Below are 17,115 nucleotides of genomic sequence, written 5' to 3' on the forward strand. Positions count from 1 at the left end.
CAAGATGACAAGTAACATAGTGCTAAAAATATATAAAATTAATACTTTCGTGCCTAAGAGCCTCTCTTTCCTCATGAGATTGGTACCCCATTCTTAGTTTCATTCTGCAGTATAATTTGGCTCTTCAAAGAGCTCACTTTATTCCATTCAATTGCAAAGCTGGAATGGTTGATATGCCTGTAATAAATTTAGAAAATTAAGTTATTACCACAATGAAGTTTTCAAAACTTCGTCCATTCAAATATTTTAGCCATGCTTTTTATAACAGAGCAGATAGAATGACAGGTGCTTTCAATATTTCTCTTCCTTCTTTATACTTTAAAAGTGAGTATATGATATGATATCACAAATGCACATATACATGTGCATCTAAAAGGTGGACAAGTACATATCTTTGTAGCCATATTTTTGTTCAACATTTTAATTTCAGAGTATAGCTACCTTTTCTTATGTTAGAATCTTAGCAAAAAAATGGCTTATATAATTAATGGTTCCCTTTTATCCCAGGGTAGATTTCTTCCTTTGTTTTGCATGCAATATACCAAAAGTTTGTTGTTGTTGTTTTTTACTGAGATATTTAAAAGAAATCAAGTTTGCTGTTGTTTTTTTTTCACTGAGATATATTAAAAGGAATCCTTATAATGATCATGAAGCACATCCTCTCTAGAGGAACTATGTGCAATATGCAACTCAAGCTAAACAGGAGTAATAAAATGAGGTATTTAAGTGGATATGGCAAGTTGAATGAATTGTTATGTTCATTTTATGACAACATCTATTTCATGTTTTTATTTTATGTCAAAAGTTAAATTTTAACTAGAATAAAAAATTTTCTTTCTGAGTAAAATCAGTTCATTTAGAAGTTTTATGAATGAATCGAAGCTTTCAATCATCACTTTGTTCTATCAGATTTCCCTTTTTATGGGAAATTCTGTGCCTGATTCTTTTTCCTTTAAACATCATCAAAAAGAATAATAAAAAAAGGACAAACATCTCTTTTTGTTGAAAGAGTTTTTAAGGAGACACCGCAATAACCCTTTGTTTTCTTGTTTAGAAGTTACCTTTATAAAAAAGTTAGTTTTATACTGGAATCTACTATTAAAATTGTATGTTTAAGGTTCCTCTATGAATCATGGTCACGAACAGGATCATTGTGTATAACAGAGTCGAGAGATGCTTTCAACAACCATTCAAGAATAGATATTTGAATACTTACCTGGAAGGGGAGATACCATGAACACAAAGGTGGTTGTCCCAGGGCGAGGCTTATCCATTGCACTCCAGATGTGCTGACCCCTGTGATTTCCAATATGTGGGAAACTCGACTGCATAATTTATGGTAGTGGGGGACTACATTCACGTTCTCCACACATACACACACACACACACACACACACACACACACAAGAGTAGATATTTGCATGAGTTCAGGTTTAATTTCCCTTACTGTTGGGGGGGGGGTTGCCCCTCTTTCTTCTCAAAGCATTCTCCCGCACTTTCCCTTGGTTCTCCTGGCATTTGAGTTCTCCCTCTTACATACATTGTTCTCCTGCCCAGTCAACAGCCCATGAATCTAGAGGGTTCCTTGAGGCAATTCCACAATTCAATTCCAGTTGTTGGATACTCATGACAGCCCACAGCCTAAGGTAAAACAAAAGTGAGGGTTAATTGATCATAAGTAAGGCTGAGACCATCCAGAAAACCTGTCAGAGGCCAGGCCACTAAATTGATTGAATCCACAGTCTTTTTTTTTTTTTAATCTGCCCACCATTTTATGGCTTTTACCAATGAAATGAAATCAGAAAATATTTTATTAGCAGTGTACCATTTGTAGAAGGCATTAGAGTCTTTAGCAATCTTTTCCAATTAAATACTGCATGTGTGGGAGAAATACAGATATATTTCACTCATGTAATATTGTTGCCAAGCTCCTGAACATTTGAACATTAAAGGAATTCTTGAATGTGATGTTTAATTCTTTTAAAATCTGTCTTGAATCTTTTTTTAATTAGAAATTTAATTCAGCCTTAATAGGCAGGGGCGCAGTGGATAGAGCATTGGACTGGGACGTGGAGGACCCAGGTTCAAAGTTCCAAGGTCACCGGCTTGAGCGCAGGCTCATCTGGTTTGAACAAGGCTCACCAGCTTAAGCCCAAGGTTGCTGGCTTGAGCCCAAGGCTGCTGGCTTGAGCAAGGGGTCACTAGGTCTGCTGTAGCCCCCAGTCAAGGCACATATGAGAAAGCAATCAATGAACAACTAAGGTCCTGCAATGAAGAATTAATGTTTCTCATCTCTCTCCCTTCCTGTCTATCTGTCCCTATCTGTCCCTGTCTCTGTCTCTCTCTGTCTCTGTCACCAACATAAAGAAAGAAATTTAATTTAATGTGGTGACATTGGTCAATTAGAACACATAGGTTTCAGTTAAACATCCCTATTGTATTTGATTGTGTTGTGTAGCCATCCTCCAAAGTCAAATCTTTTTCTGTCACTGTATATTTGTCCCCTTTTACTGACCCCCTTCTTGCAGACCCCCTCCCCCAGGTAACCACTTGACTTTTGTCTATGTCCATGAGTCTCAGTTTTAAGCTGTGTGGAGCCAGAAAGAGGCTGCTTTATTTTGGAGTCATCAGCTGAGAGCTAAGGAAAGAATATTCTGGGAATTCAGCTCTGTCAAGACAGGGCCTTTAGAAAAAAATAAGAGCACTGATTTTGCCATAATAAGACTTTCAGCAATTGCTTTGCTTTCTGCTATTAACTCCTGTCATTCTTTCTTCTTTTTGATTCTGTACCATTCTCATTCTTGGCCTTCAGAAATTTCTGGTTCATATTATTAGACAGTAATATTTTATTGATCAGAATTTAACATGAATGATTTATTCTTTTTATATGTGCAAAGCAAAGACTGGGTAAGAAGAGATCTGGCTGGGTTTAAATATTTACTCTAGCACCAACTACTTGGTGATTCAATCAAGTAATCTGAACCTGAGGCATCCAAGCTCTGAAATACTTATATAATGTACTGTGAGAAATAAGTGATTCCATAGAGGGGAATTCTTATAGAAGTTATGTGTGCTCTACTAATATATCATATATATATATATAATACAACTGATGATAGATTGTTTCATTTGTATAACATTGAAAACAAGTAGACTCAATTTTTTCTCTAAGGGAGTTGAAGTTGCTTATCAAGAAATTGTCTATATCCATCACATGTCTTTGAACCTGAAAAGTAAAATGTTGCTTAAGTATATCTAGGATCATCCTGGTTTTCTGAATACAAGTGTTCTCTACGCTCTGACTTCTGCTAGCATGGTGACCTTCAGAGATTATTGGGAGGCACTGTAATGTGGTAGTTAAGATCATACATTTGGGAACTAGTTCTGGATTCAGATTTTGGGTCTGCTATTTTCTAGTTTGTAATCTTGGGCTGTTTATTTAATTCTTCTGAGCTTCAATAATTCTTCTTTTATATAATGGAACAACACTAGTACTAACATCAAGAGTTGTGAAGAAAATACCCTTATCCATAGGCGATACCTTCCAAGACACTCAGTGGATTCCTGAAACTGTATATAGTGCCAAACTTTATATATCCTGTTTATCCCTACATATACATACACCTTACAGCTCCTCTATGATGTATCTAAATTGCTAGGAACTCAGAACAGTGTTCAATTTAAAACTTATGAATTGTTTATTTCTAGAATTTTCTATTTAATGTTTTCAGACTGTGGTTGACCACTGATAACTGAAACTGCAGAAAATGAAACTGTGGACAAGGGAGGACTAATGTAATCTACCTCAAGGGCCAACCAACACTTTCTGTAACAAACCAGGGAGCAAATCTTTTAGGCTTTAAAGACCACATCCTGTAGTGTCTTTCACAACTACTCAACTCTGACTTTGTGGTGCAAAAGAAAAAGCAGTCTTAGACATTATGTAAATGAATGGGCATGGCTCAATAAAACTTTATTTACAAAAACAGGCAACAAGCTGGATTTAGCTCCCTGACCTAGATTGCTAAACCACCACTCTACATTAATGCTTGGCATAGTTCTAAACATTAATTTTAATTAACATAACTTAAAACTATATTAATTCAGCAACATAAATCTAAACATATTCCATATTCCAGAATCTGTTACAGCCTAGTAATATTCTATTGTGTAAATGTACCACAGCTTTTTAATCTACTCATCCACTGATGGACACTTGGGCTATTTCTAGATCTTGGCTACAGTGAACACAGAGGTGCATATATTCTTTTGTATAAGTGTTTTGGGTTTCTTTAGATATATTTCCAGAAGTTAAATTGCTGGATCGTAAGACAGTTCCTTTTTTAATTTGTTTTAGTAACTCCATACTGCTTTCCACAGTGGCTGCACCAGTCTGCATTCCCACCAACATAGTACAATGTATAGATGATGTATTATAGAATTGTATATCTGAAACCTATATAATTTTATTAACCAATATCACCCCAATAAATTCAATAAAAATAAAATAAAATTGAGATGATAATACCAAAAAAATATATGTTACAGTCAATCATTTGGGGCTATATTTTATTATTTCAAGAACTAAAATCAGTAGATCATGAATTAAAATATCACATTTGAAGATTTGTGTTTGTGAGGGCTTCTGCAGTAGCATCTGCTGCCCTGATGAAAAATAATAGTTATTAAACATTTTACAGGGGTTTTAAATCAAGTAACTAGACCAGGATGATAGAATATTGAAAGAAAAGTAAATTTGATAAAATTTTCTGTAAAGTGAAGCCACATATTTATTCATTCTTCAAAGTATTTATGCTTTGACTGTCATTTCCTTCCTAAATGTTGTTAAACATAAACACCTAGTGGAAACCTAATGTACTGAACTTGTAACATTGCATTCCTGTTCCTTGTCTTATTGATATAATGAACCTGATTATATTCCTTGTTTTATAACGTTCATCCTATTAGGATAGGGAAATTCATTGGCTACGGAGCACAGCCTTATGTTCATGTTCTTATCATTAGCACTGTTTTAGCTATGGAGCTGTAGGCATTTTAAGCCTAAATTTTGCTTTCAGGACTTTGCAATTCTGTCATAAAAATTAGCTTCAGGGAGAAATTTGCAATATGAAGTCCAGACCCAAGAGAAAAACATTGTGACATTTTTAACAGGGAGAAGGAAATACATTGGCCACTATAAAAAGCATAAATATCATAGTAGTAGACTTGCTCTGAATCTTTTTCTGTCTTGGCATAATTTAAGAGTGCATTTGTACTCTGCCTCCTCCATTTTCCATGTATCCAAAGAGCAATCCTGTGGACTTTCAGTAGACAATTTTACAACAAATTCCCTTAAGGCTACTGTTCTATTTAAGACTGGACCAAAGCAGCTTTTTGAGTACCATTTGTCAATGGGGAAGAAATTTTAGCTTCTTACTATACCCTTTTATGAATTCAAATTTCAAATCAAACTTCTGCCATAATATGGCAACACAGGATATAACCTGCATCAAACTTCAAGTTGTATACTTGTATGCTTGAACTTTAGAACTGTTTTGTTTTGTTTCGTTTTAGATGCAAGATTGAATTAAGGAATGAAAATTAACATTTTCTCTTTTTGTGTGTGTGTGTGTGTGTGTGAGAGAGAGAGAGAGACAGAGAGACAGAGAGGGAGAGAAAGAGAGGGACAGACACGCAGGAAGGGAGAGAGATGAGAAGCATCAACTCATAGTTGAGGCGCCTTAGTTGTTCATTGATTGTTTAATTAACATTTTCTAATTAAATACTGCATTGTAGACACAATCATGTTATACTCTGCAACATTGATAAGATGACTCTATCTTTATTTAAATAAACAAGGTAGATTATAGAATGATAACCATCCTTTTTCTTTCTCAATCATCACCCTGTTTTTCAGAAACATTTTTAGCCACTTATCTAATTGCAGGAATTTGGTAGAAACACATTTCTCAGAAACAGTTAAGGATATTAAAAATAATGCCTGATCTCATGATGAAGAGTAGTGTTGTACCCATTTAGTATATAATTCAAGATTATTCTATTCATTAGAGACAAAGCCTATTTTTCACTCCCTTCAAGCTTATTTTCTATACAAAATATATGATGTATAACATGTATCAGGTAACTCATATTTGTGATTTTCTGTGCCTTCCATGTTGTCCACTTTAATAGCTCTTGCACCATTCTCATCTCACATGGCCTGAGTGTAACACTCACACTCATTCTCTGTGATACACCTTTTTCCCTGGCTTTCATGATACCTGAACCTCTGGGTTTCTCTCTCACCTCTCTGGACAGTCACTTTTTTGATGATTACTTTTGCCCCCCCTGAGGCCCTAATATTGCAAAGCCCCAGGACTTCTCTACTCTCATTCTGTGGATGATCTATATGCCAGTGATTCCTAAGTGTATAAACCTAGTCCTGATAATTCTCCACAGTTGCATATCTGACCACCTACCCATCTCCACTAGAACAGACACCTCAAACTCCACATTTGCAAAACTGAGCTTCTGGTCTTTCCATACAGGCCAGTACCCACGGTCTCTGATATCTCAGAGACAGTAACTCCAGTCCTCGACTGCTCAGGTCAAATGTTGAAATCATCCTTGACCTTTTGTTTTCTCACTCTTCACATCCAACCTAGCAGAGTATTCTGATGGCTCTAACTTGAATATTTTCCAGAATCTGACCACTTCTCACTTCCTCAAATGTTATTACCCTGGTATGAAGCACTTCTCATTATCCATCTGTTCAAAAGCTCCTGGTTTCACATTGTATGCAACAGTCCTTGCAATGGCCTACAAGGCCCTACCCAGGTAAACACTCCATCCACTGTATGACCACATCTCTGCCTCTCTCTGACGTCCTTTTTTTTTCGTTTTTTTCTGTGAGTAAGGATTTACAAATTTATATAGTGTTTGCTTTAAAAAAAACCAAGGGAAAAAGGCAACTTATAAATGTAGACTTACTAGGATAAAAAGAAGCATGTCTGCCCACCAGCTCACAGAAAGCAGGATGATGCACAGTGCTTCCTGTAGACTCTGGGGGACCTGGAGGGTCACTGGTGTTCCTAACAGGACAACAATAACACTGGGCACCTCCACCACCACCCTCGGTCTCCTTGCTGTTCTTCTAACATGCCCGGCACTCTCCCTTCCTAGGACTTTGTACTCACTGCTCCTCTGCCTGTGTTGCTCCTCCATGACATATCCACATGGCTGACTCCCTTACCTCTTCCAAGCTTTTTCTCAAATGTCATCCATTCAGTGCATCCCATCTTGACCCCCTATTTAAAATGGCAAACTCATCCTACTGCCAGCATTCCTGGGTAATACTTTTCTTCTTTATCCTATATATCTGGTCACTTTTGACAAAATATATCATTTTTGCCCATTCCTTATCATCCTACACTAGGGTATAAGTCCCATAGGGGCTGAGAGTTTTGCTTTGTTGATTTAAATATCCCAAGAACCAAGAGTTGTACCTGGCACCTAGATTAACTCTATGAATCACTAAAATGTTAAAGTGTACAAAATCGTTTAAAACATTGCAACATATAATAATAAAAATTTAAGCATCCACAATAGATAGTTCAATGCCAAATGATTTGTTATACGATTTTTATTTAGGGGGGATGATCTTTTACAAGTAATATTTATTCTATACTATTTTTATGAATTCTTAAAAGATTTATTTTTGTATAAAGACAGCTGAGGCATTCTATATTAAGCAATTTTAAAAGAAATAATAGTTCCATTGTCATAGAGTTCTAAATAAAAATTTGCACATGGAAAATTAAACATGTAAAGCAATTGTATCCTTATGATTTAGTTAATAGAACATCCAAAGGAGATAAACTCAATTGTAGCTTTTACTAAGTGACTCCTGACAAGAGCCTTTTTATACAATGAAAGAAAAAGCAAGAACTTTGGAAGATTTTTCTCCAAATTTTTGAATGTTGTTATTTCTTCCTAAAGCACCATAATTTATTTAGTTATGCATGCTAACTGGAAGCAAGCAATCAGCAAACCTTCTAATCTCTGGCTTACAGAGCCTCCTACTCTGTGGGTGTGTTCTGCCCCATGGTCTTTCTGCTTTCTCTATTCCAGAGGTTTTGATCATATAAAATTTCCCTTAATGAAGATGATTAGAGTGTGAAACTCACTAATAACTTTGGGAAGAAAAAAAAAAGATTTCTTTTGGTATTGAATTCTTACCAAGTTAGGTAAAAATATTACTGATAGTCAGAATTTCATATTAAATTATTGAAAATATTTATATATATATATATTTTTTTACAGAAGCAGAGAGAGAGTCAGAGAGAGGAACAGACAGACAGGAATGGAGAGAGATGAGAAGCATCAATTCTTCATTTCAGCTCCTTAGTTAGTTGTTCATTGATCGCTTTCTTATATATGCCTTGACCAGGGGGCTACAGCAGAGTGAGTGACCCTTTGCTCAAACCAGCACTCAAGCCAGTGACCTTTGGGCTCAAGCCAGTGACCATGGGGTCATGTCTATAATCCCACGTTCAAACCAGTGACCCCGCACTCAAACTGGTGAGCCTGCGCTCAAGCCAGATGAGCTCATGCTCAAGCTGGCAACCTCGGGGTTTTGAATCTGGCTCTTCTGTGTCCCAGTCTGATGCTCTACCCACTGCACTACCTCCTGGTCAGGCTAAATTATTGAGAATCTTTAAGAATGATAATTGTTACCCAAAGTAATATATAAATTTAATGCAATTCCCATCAAAATTCCAATGACATTTTTTAAAGAAATGGATCAAAAAATCATCAGATTTATATGGAATTATAAAAAACCCTGAATAGCCAAAGCAATCCTAAAGAAAAAGAATGAAGCTGGGGGCATTACAATACCTGACTTCAAACTATATTATAGGGCCACGACAATCAAAACAGCATGGTATTGGCAGAAAAATAGACACTCAGACCAATGGAACAGAATAGAAAGTCCAGAAATAAAACCACATATATATATATAGTCAAATAATTTTTGATAAAGGGGCCAACAACACACAATGGAGAAAAGAAAGCCTCTTCAATAAATAGTGCTGGGAAAACTGGAAAGCCACATGCAAAAGAATGAAACTGGACTACAGTTTGTCCCCCTGTATTAAAATTAACTCAAAATGGATTAAAGATCTAAACATAAGACCTGAAACAATAAAGTACATAGAAGAAGACATAGGTACTAAACTCATGGACCTGGGTTTTAAAGAGCATTTTATGAATTTGACTCCAAAGGCAAGAGAAGTGAAGGCAAAAATTAATGAATGGGACTACATCAGACTAAGAAGTTTTTGCTCAGCAAGAGAAACTGATAACAAAATAAACAGACAGCCAACTAAATGGGAAATGATATTTTCAAACAACTGCTTAGATAAGGGCCTAATATCCAAAATATACAAAGAACTCATAAAACTCAACAACAAACAAACAAACAATCCAATAAAAAAATGGGAAGAGGACATGAACAGAAACTTCTCTCAGGAAGAAATACAAATGGCCAACATATATATGAAAAGATGCTCATCTTCTTTAGTTATTAGAGAAATGCAAATCAAAACTGCAATTAGATACCACCTCACACCTGTTAGATTAGCTATTATTAACAAGACAGGTAATAGCAAATGTTGGAGAGGCTGTGGAGAAAAAGGAACCCTCATACACTGTTGGTGGGAATGTAAAGTAGTACAACCATTATGGAAGAAAGTATGGTGGTTCCTCAAAAAACTGAAAATAGAACTACCTTATGACCTGGCAATCCCTCTACTGGGTTTATACCCCCAAAACTCAGAAACGTTGATACGTAAAGACACATGCAGCCCCATGTTCATTGCAGCATTGTTCACAATGGCCAGGACATGGAAACAACCAAAAAGCCCATCAATAGATGACTGGATAAAGAAGATGTGGCACATATACACTATGGAATACTACTAAGCCATAAGAAATGATGACATCGGATCATTACAGCAAAATGGTGGGATCTTGATAACATTATACGAAGTGAAACAAGTAAATCAGAAAAAAACCAGGAACTGCATTATTCCATATGTAGGTAGGACATAAAAGTGAGACTAAGAGACATTGATAAGTGTTTGGTGGTTACGGGGGGAGTGGGGAGAGGGAGAGGGCAAGGGGAGGGGGAGGGGCACAAAGAAAACTAGATAGAAGGTGACAGAGAAAAATCTGACTTTGGGTGATGGGTATGCAACATAATTGAACGACAAGATAACCTGGACATGTTTTCTTTGAATATATGTATCCTGATTTATTGATGTCACCCCATTAAAAAAATAAAATTATAAAAAAATAAAGAAAGAAAGAATGATAATTGTGGAGTCACTGCTAATAACACTAGACTATGTTAAATGTTAAAAATATTAAATAAATCTAGATGACAACTTCTGACTCAAACAACTATAATCATTTTCATTAGTTACCATTTCCAGAATACAATTTAGATAAAAATAAAACAAGAGTTAGCTATAACATGGAGTAGACCTCATAAGAATTAGAAACCAGGCCCTGGCCGGTTGGCTCAGTGGTAGAGCGTTGGCCTAGCGTGCGGAGGACCCGGGTTCGATTCCCGGCCAGGGCACACAGGAGAGGCGCCCATTTGCTTCTCCACCCCTCCGCCGCGCTTTCCTCTCTGTCTCTCTCGTCCCCTCCCGCAGCCAAGGCTCCATTGGAGTAAAGATGGCCCGGGCGCTGGGGATGGCTCTGTGGCCTCTGCCCCAGGCGCTAGAGTGGCTCTGGTCGCAACATGGCGACGCCCAGGATGGGCAGAGCATCGCCCCCTGGTGGGCAGAGCGTCGCCCCTGGTGGGCGTGCCGGGTGGATCCCGGTCGGGTGCATGCGGGAGTCTGTCTGACTGTCTCTCCCTGTTTCCAGCTTCAGAAAAATGAAAGAAAAAAAAAAAAAAGAATTAGAAACCAGAGTTAAGTTGAAAATTACAGTTTGTGATGTAATTGTGTTGCAGAAGCCTTATCATTAAAAATATAAACTGTGAAATAAAATTTGTATGAAGTCTTTATTGAAATCTCATTTTTATGTACTTACTGTTTTGATGATTTACATTTCTCATTTTATATCTTTAGTTGAGTGTGCCTTAAGCAAAATTATAAAAGCATGTTTCTCATTAGAATACTTGGAATTCTCTTATATAACTGATCCCAATTAATGATTAAGAATTTCCTTTCTGCAATGAATATTTCTGCTATCCCATAATCTATATTTTACTTGTATATTAAAAATGCTTCTAAGCCCTGGCCAGTTGGCTCAGTCATAGAGCGTCAGCCCAGCATGTGGAAGTCCCAGGTTCAATTCCCTGTTAGAGCACACAGGAGAAGCGAACATCTGCTTCTTCACTCCTCCCCCCTCTCATTTCTCTCTCTCTCTCTCTCTGTCTCTCTCTCTCTCTCTCTCTCTCTCTCTCTTGCTCTCTCTCTCTCTCTCTCTCTCTCTCTTCCTCTTCTCTTTCCCTCCTGCAGCTCCTCCTCTCCTGCAGCCTTGGCTCATTAGAGCCAGTTGGCCTCGGGTACTGAGGACTGTCTCCATGGCCTCTGCCTCAAGCATTATAAAATGGCTCCAATTGCAAAGGAGCAAGGGCCTCAGATGGGCAGAGCATCGTTTCCTAGTGGGCTTTCCAGGTGGACCCCAGTTGGGGCACATGCAGGAGTCTGTCTCTGCCTCTCCTCCTCTCACTAAAAAAAATAAAAATAAAAAAGTGCTCCAGCACTAATTCTTTAGCTATTAAAATAGTCTAATCAGGCCTTGCAAGTCCCACTCATAAAAACATAAAAAATTATTAAAGTAAAATCACTACAGATTACCTTCTCAAATTTTAAGAACAGAAAAATTGTAACTTTTTGGCAAAATATGTTTTTAATATCATTCAACTGTTTTTGCTTAAAGCATTAATGTTATAAAAATTGTATTTTGAACTATTTGCATAATAACTTAATGCTGAAGATAACATATAGCTGTGTTTCTTCAAATTTCCACACAAGCATACCTAACAGTGAAGTCAATTTGGGCTTTTTTTGTGTGTGTGAGAGGAGGAAAACTAGTAAGGTAGACTCCAGCATGCACCCTCACCCAGATCCATCAGGCAAACCCCATCTAGGCCAATGCTCAAGTACTGAGCTATTTTTAATGCCTGAGACTGATACGTGCCAATGAAGCTATCTTCAGCACCCAGGGCCATGCTTGAACCAATCAAGCCACTGGCTGTGGGAGGGGAAGAGGGAGAGAAGAGGGAGAGGAAGGAGGAAAAAGCAGGTGGTGCTTCTCCTGTGTGCTCTGACCTGGAATCAAACCCAGGACATTCATACACCAGGCCAATGCTCTATTCACTGAGCCACCGACCAGGGCCAAAGCTATTTTTTTTAAAATAATCTACCTTGGAAGTTTATTCTTGTTCTGTTAATAAGATCCAATTTAAACCTCTTGATTTAAAAAAAATTGAGCTGACACACATTTCAGTACTTCTCTAATGAGGTGTTGGAATATTTTGATTCAACAGAGTTATATAACTATGAGTATAATAAAAGCAAAATATTTTTTTGTTTTTCAATTGTGTTGCACTCAGTCAGAAAATTTCTGAACAAAGATACCAAAAGTAATGCCTATAGGTGGGAAAGAACAAAATTTTCAGACTATTGGTAGATATTTAAATATGTTCATCCTCTTTTAAGGGGTCAAGTCACCTGTGTCCAGTGATGGATTTAAAGGATCTCTAATACACTGATCAATTTTCTTCATTGCCTCAGGGAAGAATAAAAGAAAAAAAATGACAGCTGAAGTTCTATATTTATAATTAAATATGTGATTTTTAACTTGTCAATCAACTGAGAATCCCAAACAACTTATAATCCCCATGAACTTTTCACCTAAAATTCAATATTTATTTTCACTGTAGTCATTTTATGATGCGTAATAAAAATATGTATAGCTTCACCTTACGATTATCAACAAGAGGACTCAATTTGGGGGAAAATTCTTATTATTCTTATCTGGGTTTCCACTCTTTCTTACTGTATTAGTTTAGATAATGATAACTGTTCTAATACAGAAAATATTATAAATCTCAAGAGCTTAATATAATAAAAGTTTATTTTTGGGATGACATGAAATAAAGCCCATCAGTGGCAGAGATTATTATTGATGGATCGCTCTATCCTATGCAGTCATTTAGGGGCCCAGGAACATAGAGAATCTGTCCCATTCAACAAATGGCTTCCAAATTCACCCTCGTGTTGAAATCTAGGTTGGAAATCAAAGAAATGAGTGAGTTTTTATGGAAGAGGAATAAATAGGTCAGGCTTGGAAGTTTAATTGATCACTTCTGCCTCACTTTTACTGGTCATAATTCAGTCATATGGCTGCATTTAACTGCAAGGAAGGCTGATAATATTATTTGGCCATCTGCCTAGAAGGAAAGGAATACAGATTGGGTGAATGATTGTTTGTTTGTTCATCATGAAAACAATTAACAATTCTTTATGGAGTTTGAAAATTCTGCCCTGCAGAATTTTTATTGTTCATACAAGTGAACAATAAACAGGTTTTTAAGGTCACTTACCATTTTGATACCAGTCTGTTTAAAGAATAAGAATTTCAACCCCTGTTGTTTACAAAATTTATGGCTTTTACCACTGTGTTGAGCTCCCGGAAGAAAAAAATTTTTTCAAAAGATGAACTCTTTGAGATGGAGTCCTTTGTGAGTGATGCAGCAACTGGGGAATTTGGGGTGAAAAGTAGCCCCAACAGAGATTTCTGTACTTCAGCTATCTTTTGTTACATGACCCCTTTTATGTAAATATCCATCTGGTTACTTTCCCATTAATTTTATACTCACTTAAAAGTGTACAGGTTGTTAAAAAATTTCAGCAAGTGTTTTCCACCAAACACTTCTTCACAGGTCTTCACAAAGATTGTCATTCTAAATATTGAGAATCAAAAACTGATAAAACACCAAATTATCTAGAGGTATAGTACTCCCTTCTCGTAAGCTTTAGTAAAACTATAAGATACATAATAGATGTAACTTCAGCCTAGCAACCAGTTGTTCTGCAATGTTTTTGTGCACTTCAAAAGATGTCCGTTGTTAGTGTTGGGAAATAAAGGTGTACGTTTTCTTGTTTCTCAGCTTGGCTCCTTCCTTTTGGCTCAAACCAGATTTTAGCATCTTTACAATACAAGTATTCAACCAATTTTCCTCTTACTAAAAATTCACTCTCCAAAGTTTTCTTTGAAATTGTGAAAAAAAACTAATTTTTTTCTAAAAGTATATGATTAATTTTAAAAAAACCAGTGAACTGCTATAGTTTCATGGAGAATAGCTTCATGTTTTTATTATGTGCCAGACACTAAAATATAGGCTCATTTATATCACTAGATTAAAAATCACATTTAAAATAAGAAACTAAGTACAGCCTATAGAAGTTTAGATTCACTGCTCTTTATTACTGGTTGGACTAGTTTGAGCATGAAGCTTCATGAATCTCACAGCCTTTCTTCATTTCAGATTGTTCTTTCTCATTAATCTAGCACATTTTCACCAGTTTCATATTTACATATTAAACTTTCTATTATTATCCATGACCCATTTTGATATATGTTATAGTTTTGTGTAAAGATATTTATCTATTCAGCTCCTTTTGTATAAGTAGGTACAAAAAGAAACTTTAAAATGTTCATGAGTATGCATTGGTGAAATAAGCTGTGATCTACATATCACAATACTCTGTGGCTATTGGAATAACAAAATAGAGCTACTTGTACTGATATTATCTAATTTGTATTTTGTAAAGGATATATGTATATGTGTTCATATATTATATGTATGTATACCATACATGTGTGTGCATATGCGAATGTTTGTATGTGTATACATTAATATATGCATATGCTTATATATGCCTAATATTAACATATGCATATGTTTGTATATGCATAATATTAGAAGAGAAACATACAGAAGAAAGTGTTTCTATATTTAACTCTAGAGGAGTAAAGCCAAAGCATGTAATGTGTATAGGAGTTTTTTTGTCTTCATCTCATACCTTTATTAACTGAGAGGTTTTTTGTTTTGCTATGACCATCTGACTTGGCATGTCATTTAGTCCATATATGTATATGTATATTCCTATATAGACATACATATGATATATACAGGATTGGTCAAAAGGAGGTTTGCAGTTGTTTGTATGGAAAATAATACAATAATTAATAAATAACTCAAGAATAAAATCAGTGTTTTTCATACTCATAACTGCGTTTGTGACTCACAACTACTTTTGCCTTACCCTGAATATATATACATATCTAGCATCCATACACAACCTGTCGTTAAAGTACCATCACTAAAGAAGTTTTAATATAACTAAGAAATAAGAACATTAAAAATGAATGAAAACTTCAAGATCCAAAAAAGTTTGATGTGTTTAAATTCTGTTTTTATTTATATTCTTCCACTGTCTATTCCACTTGTTAGCTCAGTTCATTCACACCTGAGTTAAGGGCAGGCATGTCTGGGATCACAGCCGGGAAACTTGGAGCTTGGAACTGGGAATGAGGCCATCCCTTTAAACCAGCCAGCATCCTTGGAAACTAAATACCAGAAAATAGCAAAGGTTGCAAGATGTAATCCCAGCCCACTCCCCCTCCTTTCTAATTACTCACTGTTTCTTCACCGCTTGCAACCAGTCTGCAGTGATTGGGGTATGAAGAGTAAAGAACTTTTGGAATAAAGGCAATGCTAACCAAAAACCCAATTGTAACTAAAATGAGATAAAACTTCCTACTACTTGCATCAAATTCATTCTGCCCTGAGAAGATGATGATTTGATCTTAATTATACTAACAGCATTTTAATAGCCTCCAGAGAAAATGCCTCTTTTCCGAAATGCAGATCACTAAATTGTACTGTACTATTTAGCAACTCCTACCACTGAGAATTCAAAGCTTATTTGAAATCTTGGTTTTAGCCAGCCTAGGATTTCAAGCCATACCTCATAAATTCTGCCCAACCTTTAGCCCAGGACACAATATTTAGAAACAACTATCTTCAAAGCCAATGTGAATCCTCTGATCCACTCAAATAGCCTAGGTTCTGGCTGGGGTCGGGCGTTGCACTCTGAAGTGTCCCAGATTTGTTTCTTTCTCTCACAGCAGAAAAAACAAACAAACAAACAAACAAAACAGAGGTTCCCAAACCTGCTATGCACCTGAGTTATCAGGAAAACTTATAAACTTATTAAATGAATAGATTCTTGGTTTCTGACCTACACACAGCCAGGTTTGAAATCCCTGCCCTCAGTGTACAGGCGCACCACCAGCCTCATTACCAACTTCTTCCACACAAAGGGGTCCCTACACTCCGTTGTGTGTAACCGTTTGTTTGTTTTTCTAATATATACGCTGCCTTCTATTTTTTCCTTTAACTCCCAATTTCTTTTTTATGAACTACAGTATTTAAACCAACTCATTAAGAACTGTATGAAAGATGCCAACACCAATATAATAACCGTAACACCTTTGCTTTAGGCCAGATTTCCTTCTGTTCTTCTGCCCCCTTAAGAGGGCCGATGCTTCCAGAATTTTGATTCAGAATGAGTGTCCTGCTTTCCCAAATGTTCAAAATCAGGGACTGAGGTGTAGTCACTATCAGTATCCACTGAGAGGTTCTTAGTCCAAGGTGGGAAACATAGCTTTTGGGCTCAGACTCCTCACGAGCTGTGAGGCTCAGGACACTCTTGGCCTCCTCTAACAGATCACATTCGGAAGACTTGTTGATGACACTATTGATGAACATTGTTATATTCATGTAGGTTTTACAAAAGGGACATGTGTTCACTAGGAACTACCTAAAAGATTATTATTGTTTTTAAGGATAAAAGGAAAAAAACTCATGGACAAGGGCAATAGTGTGGAGGTTGCTGGAGGTGGAGTAGGTAAAGGAGGTTATAGGAAGGATAAATGGTGATGGACAAAGTTTTGATTGAGGGAGATAAACACACAGTACAATGTACAGAGATATGTTGTAGAATTGGGCACCTGAACTTG

The 17,115-nt window shown here is 36.5% G+C and overlaps 1 protein-coding gene and 1 non-coding gene across 2 annotated transcripts in view; both read left to right on the top strand.

Moving 5' to 3' along the window:
* The window catches only part of IL1RAPL1 (interleukin 1 receptor accessory protein like 1), a 1,376,054-nt gene that overhangs the window by 1,301,015 nt on the left and 57,924 nt on the right, over positions 1–17,115 (top strand). The gene's annotated exons all lie outside the window — the stretch shown is intronic.
* LOC136386528 (U1 spliceosomal RNA) lies at positions 1,209–1,371 on the top strand. Its single transcript, XR_010747921.1, has one exon. It is a non-coding gene; the product is annotated as a U1 spliceosomal RNA (small nuclear RNA).

The sequence above is a fragment of the Saccopteryx leptura genome, chromosome X (genome assembly GCF_036850995.1).
Source record: "Saccopteryx leptura isolate mSacLep1 chromosome X, mSacLep1_pri_phased_curated, whole genome shotgun sequence".
NCBI classification, from domain to species: domain Eukaryota; kingdom Metazoa; phylum Chordata; class Mammalia; order Chiroptera; family Emballonuridae; genus Saccopteryx; species Saccopteryx leptura.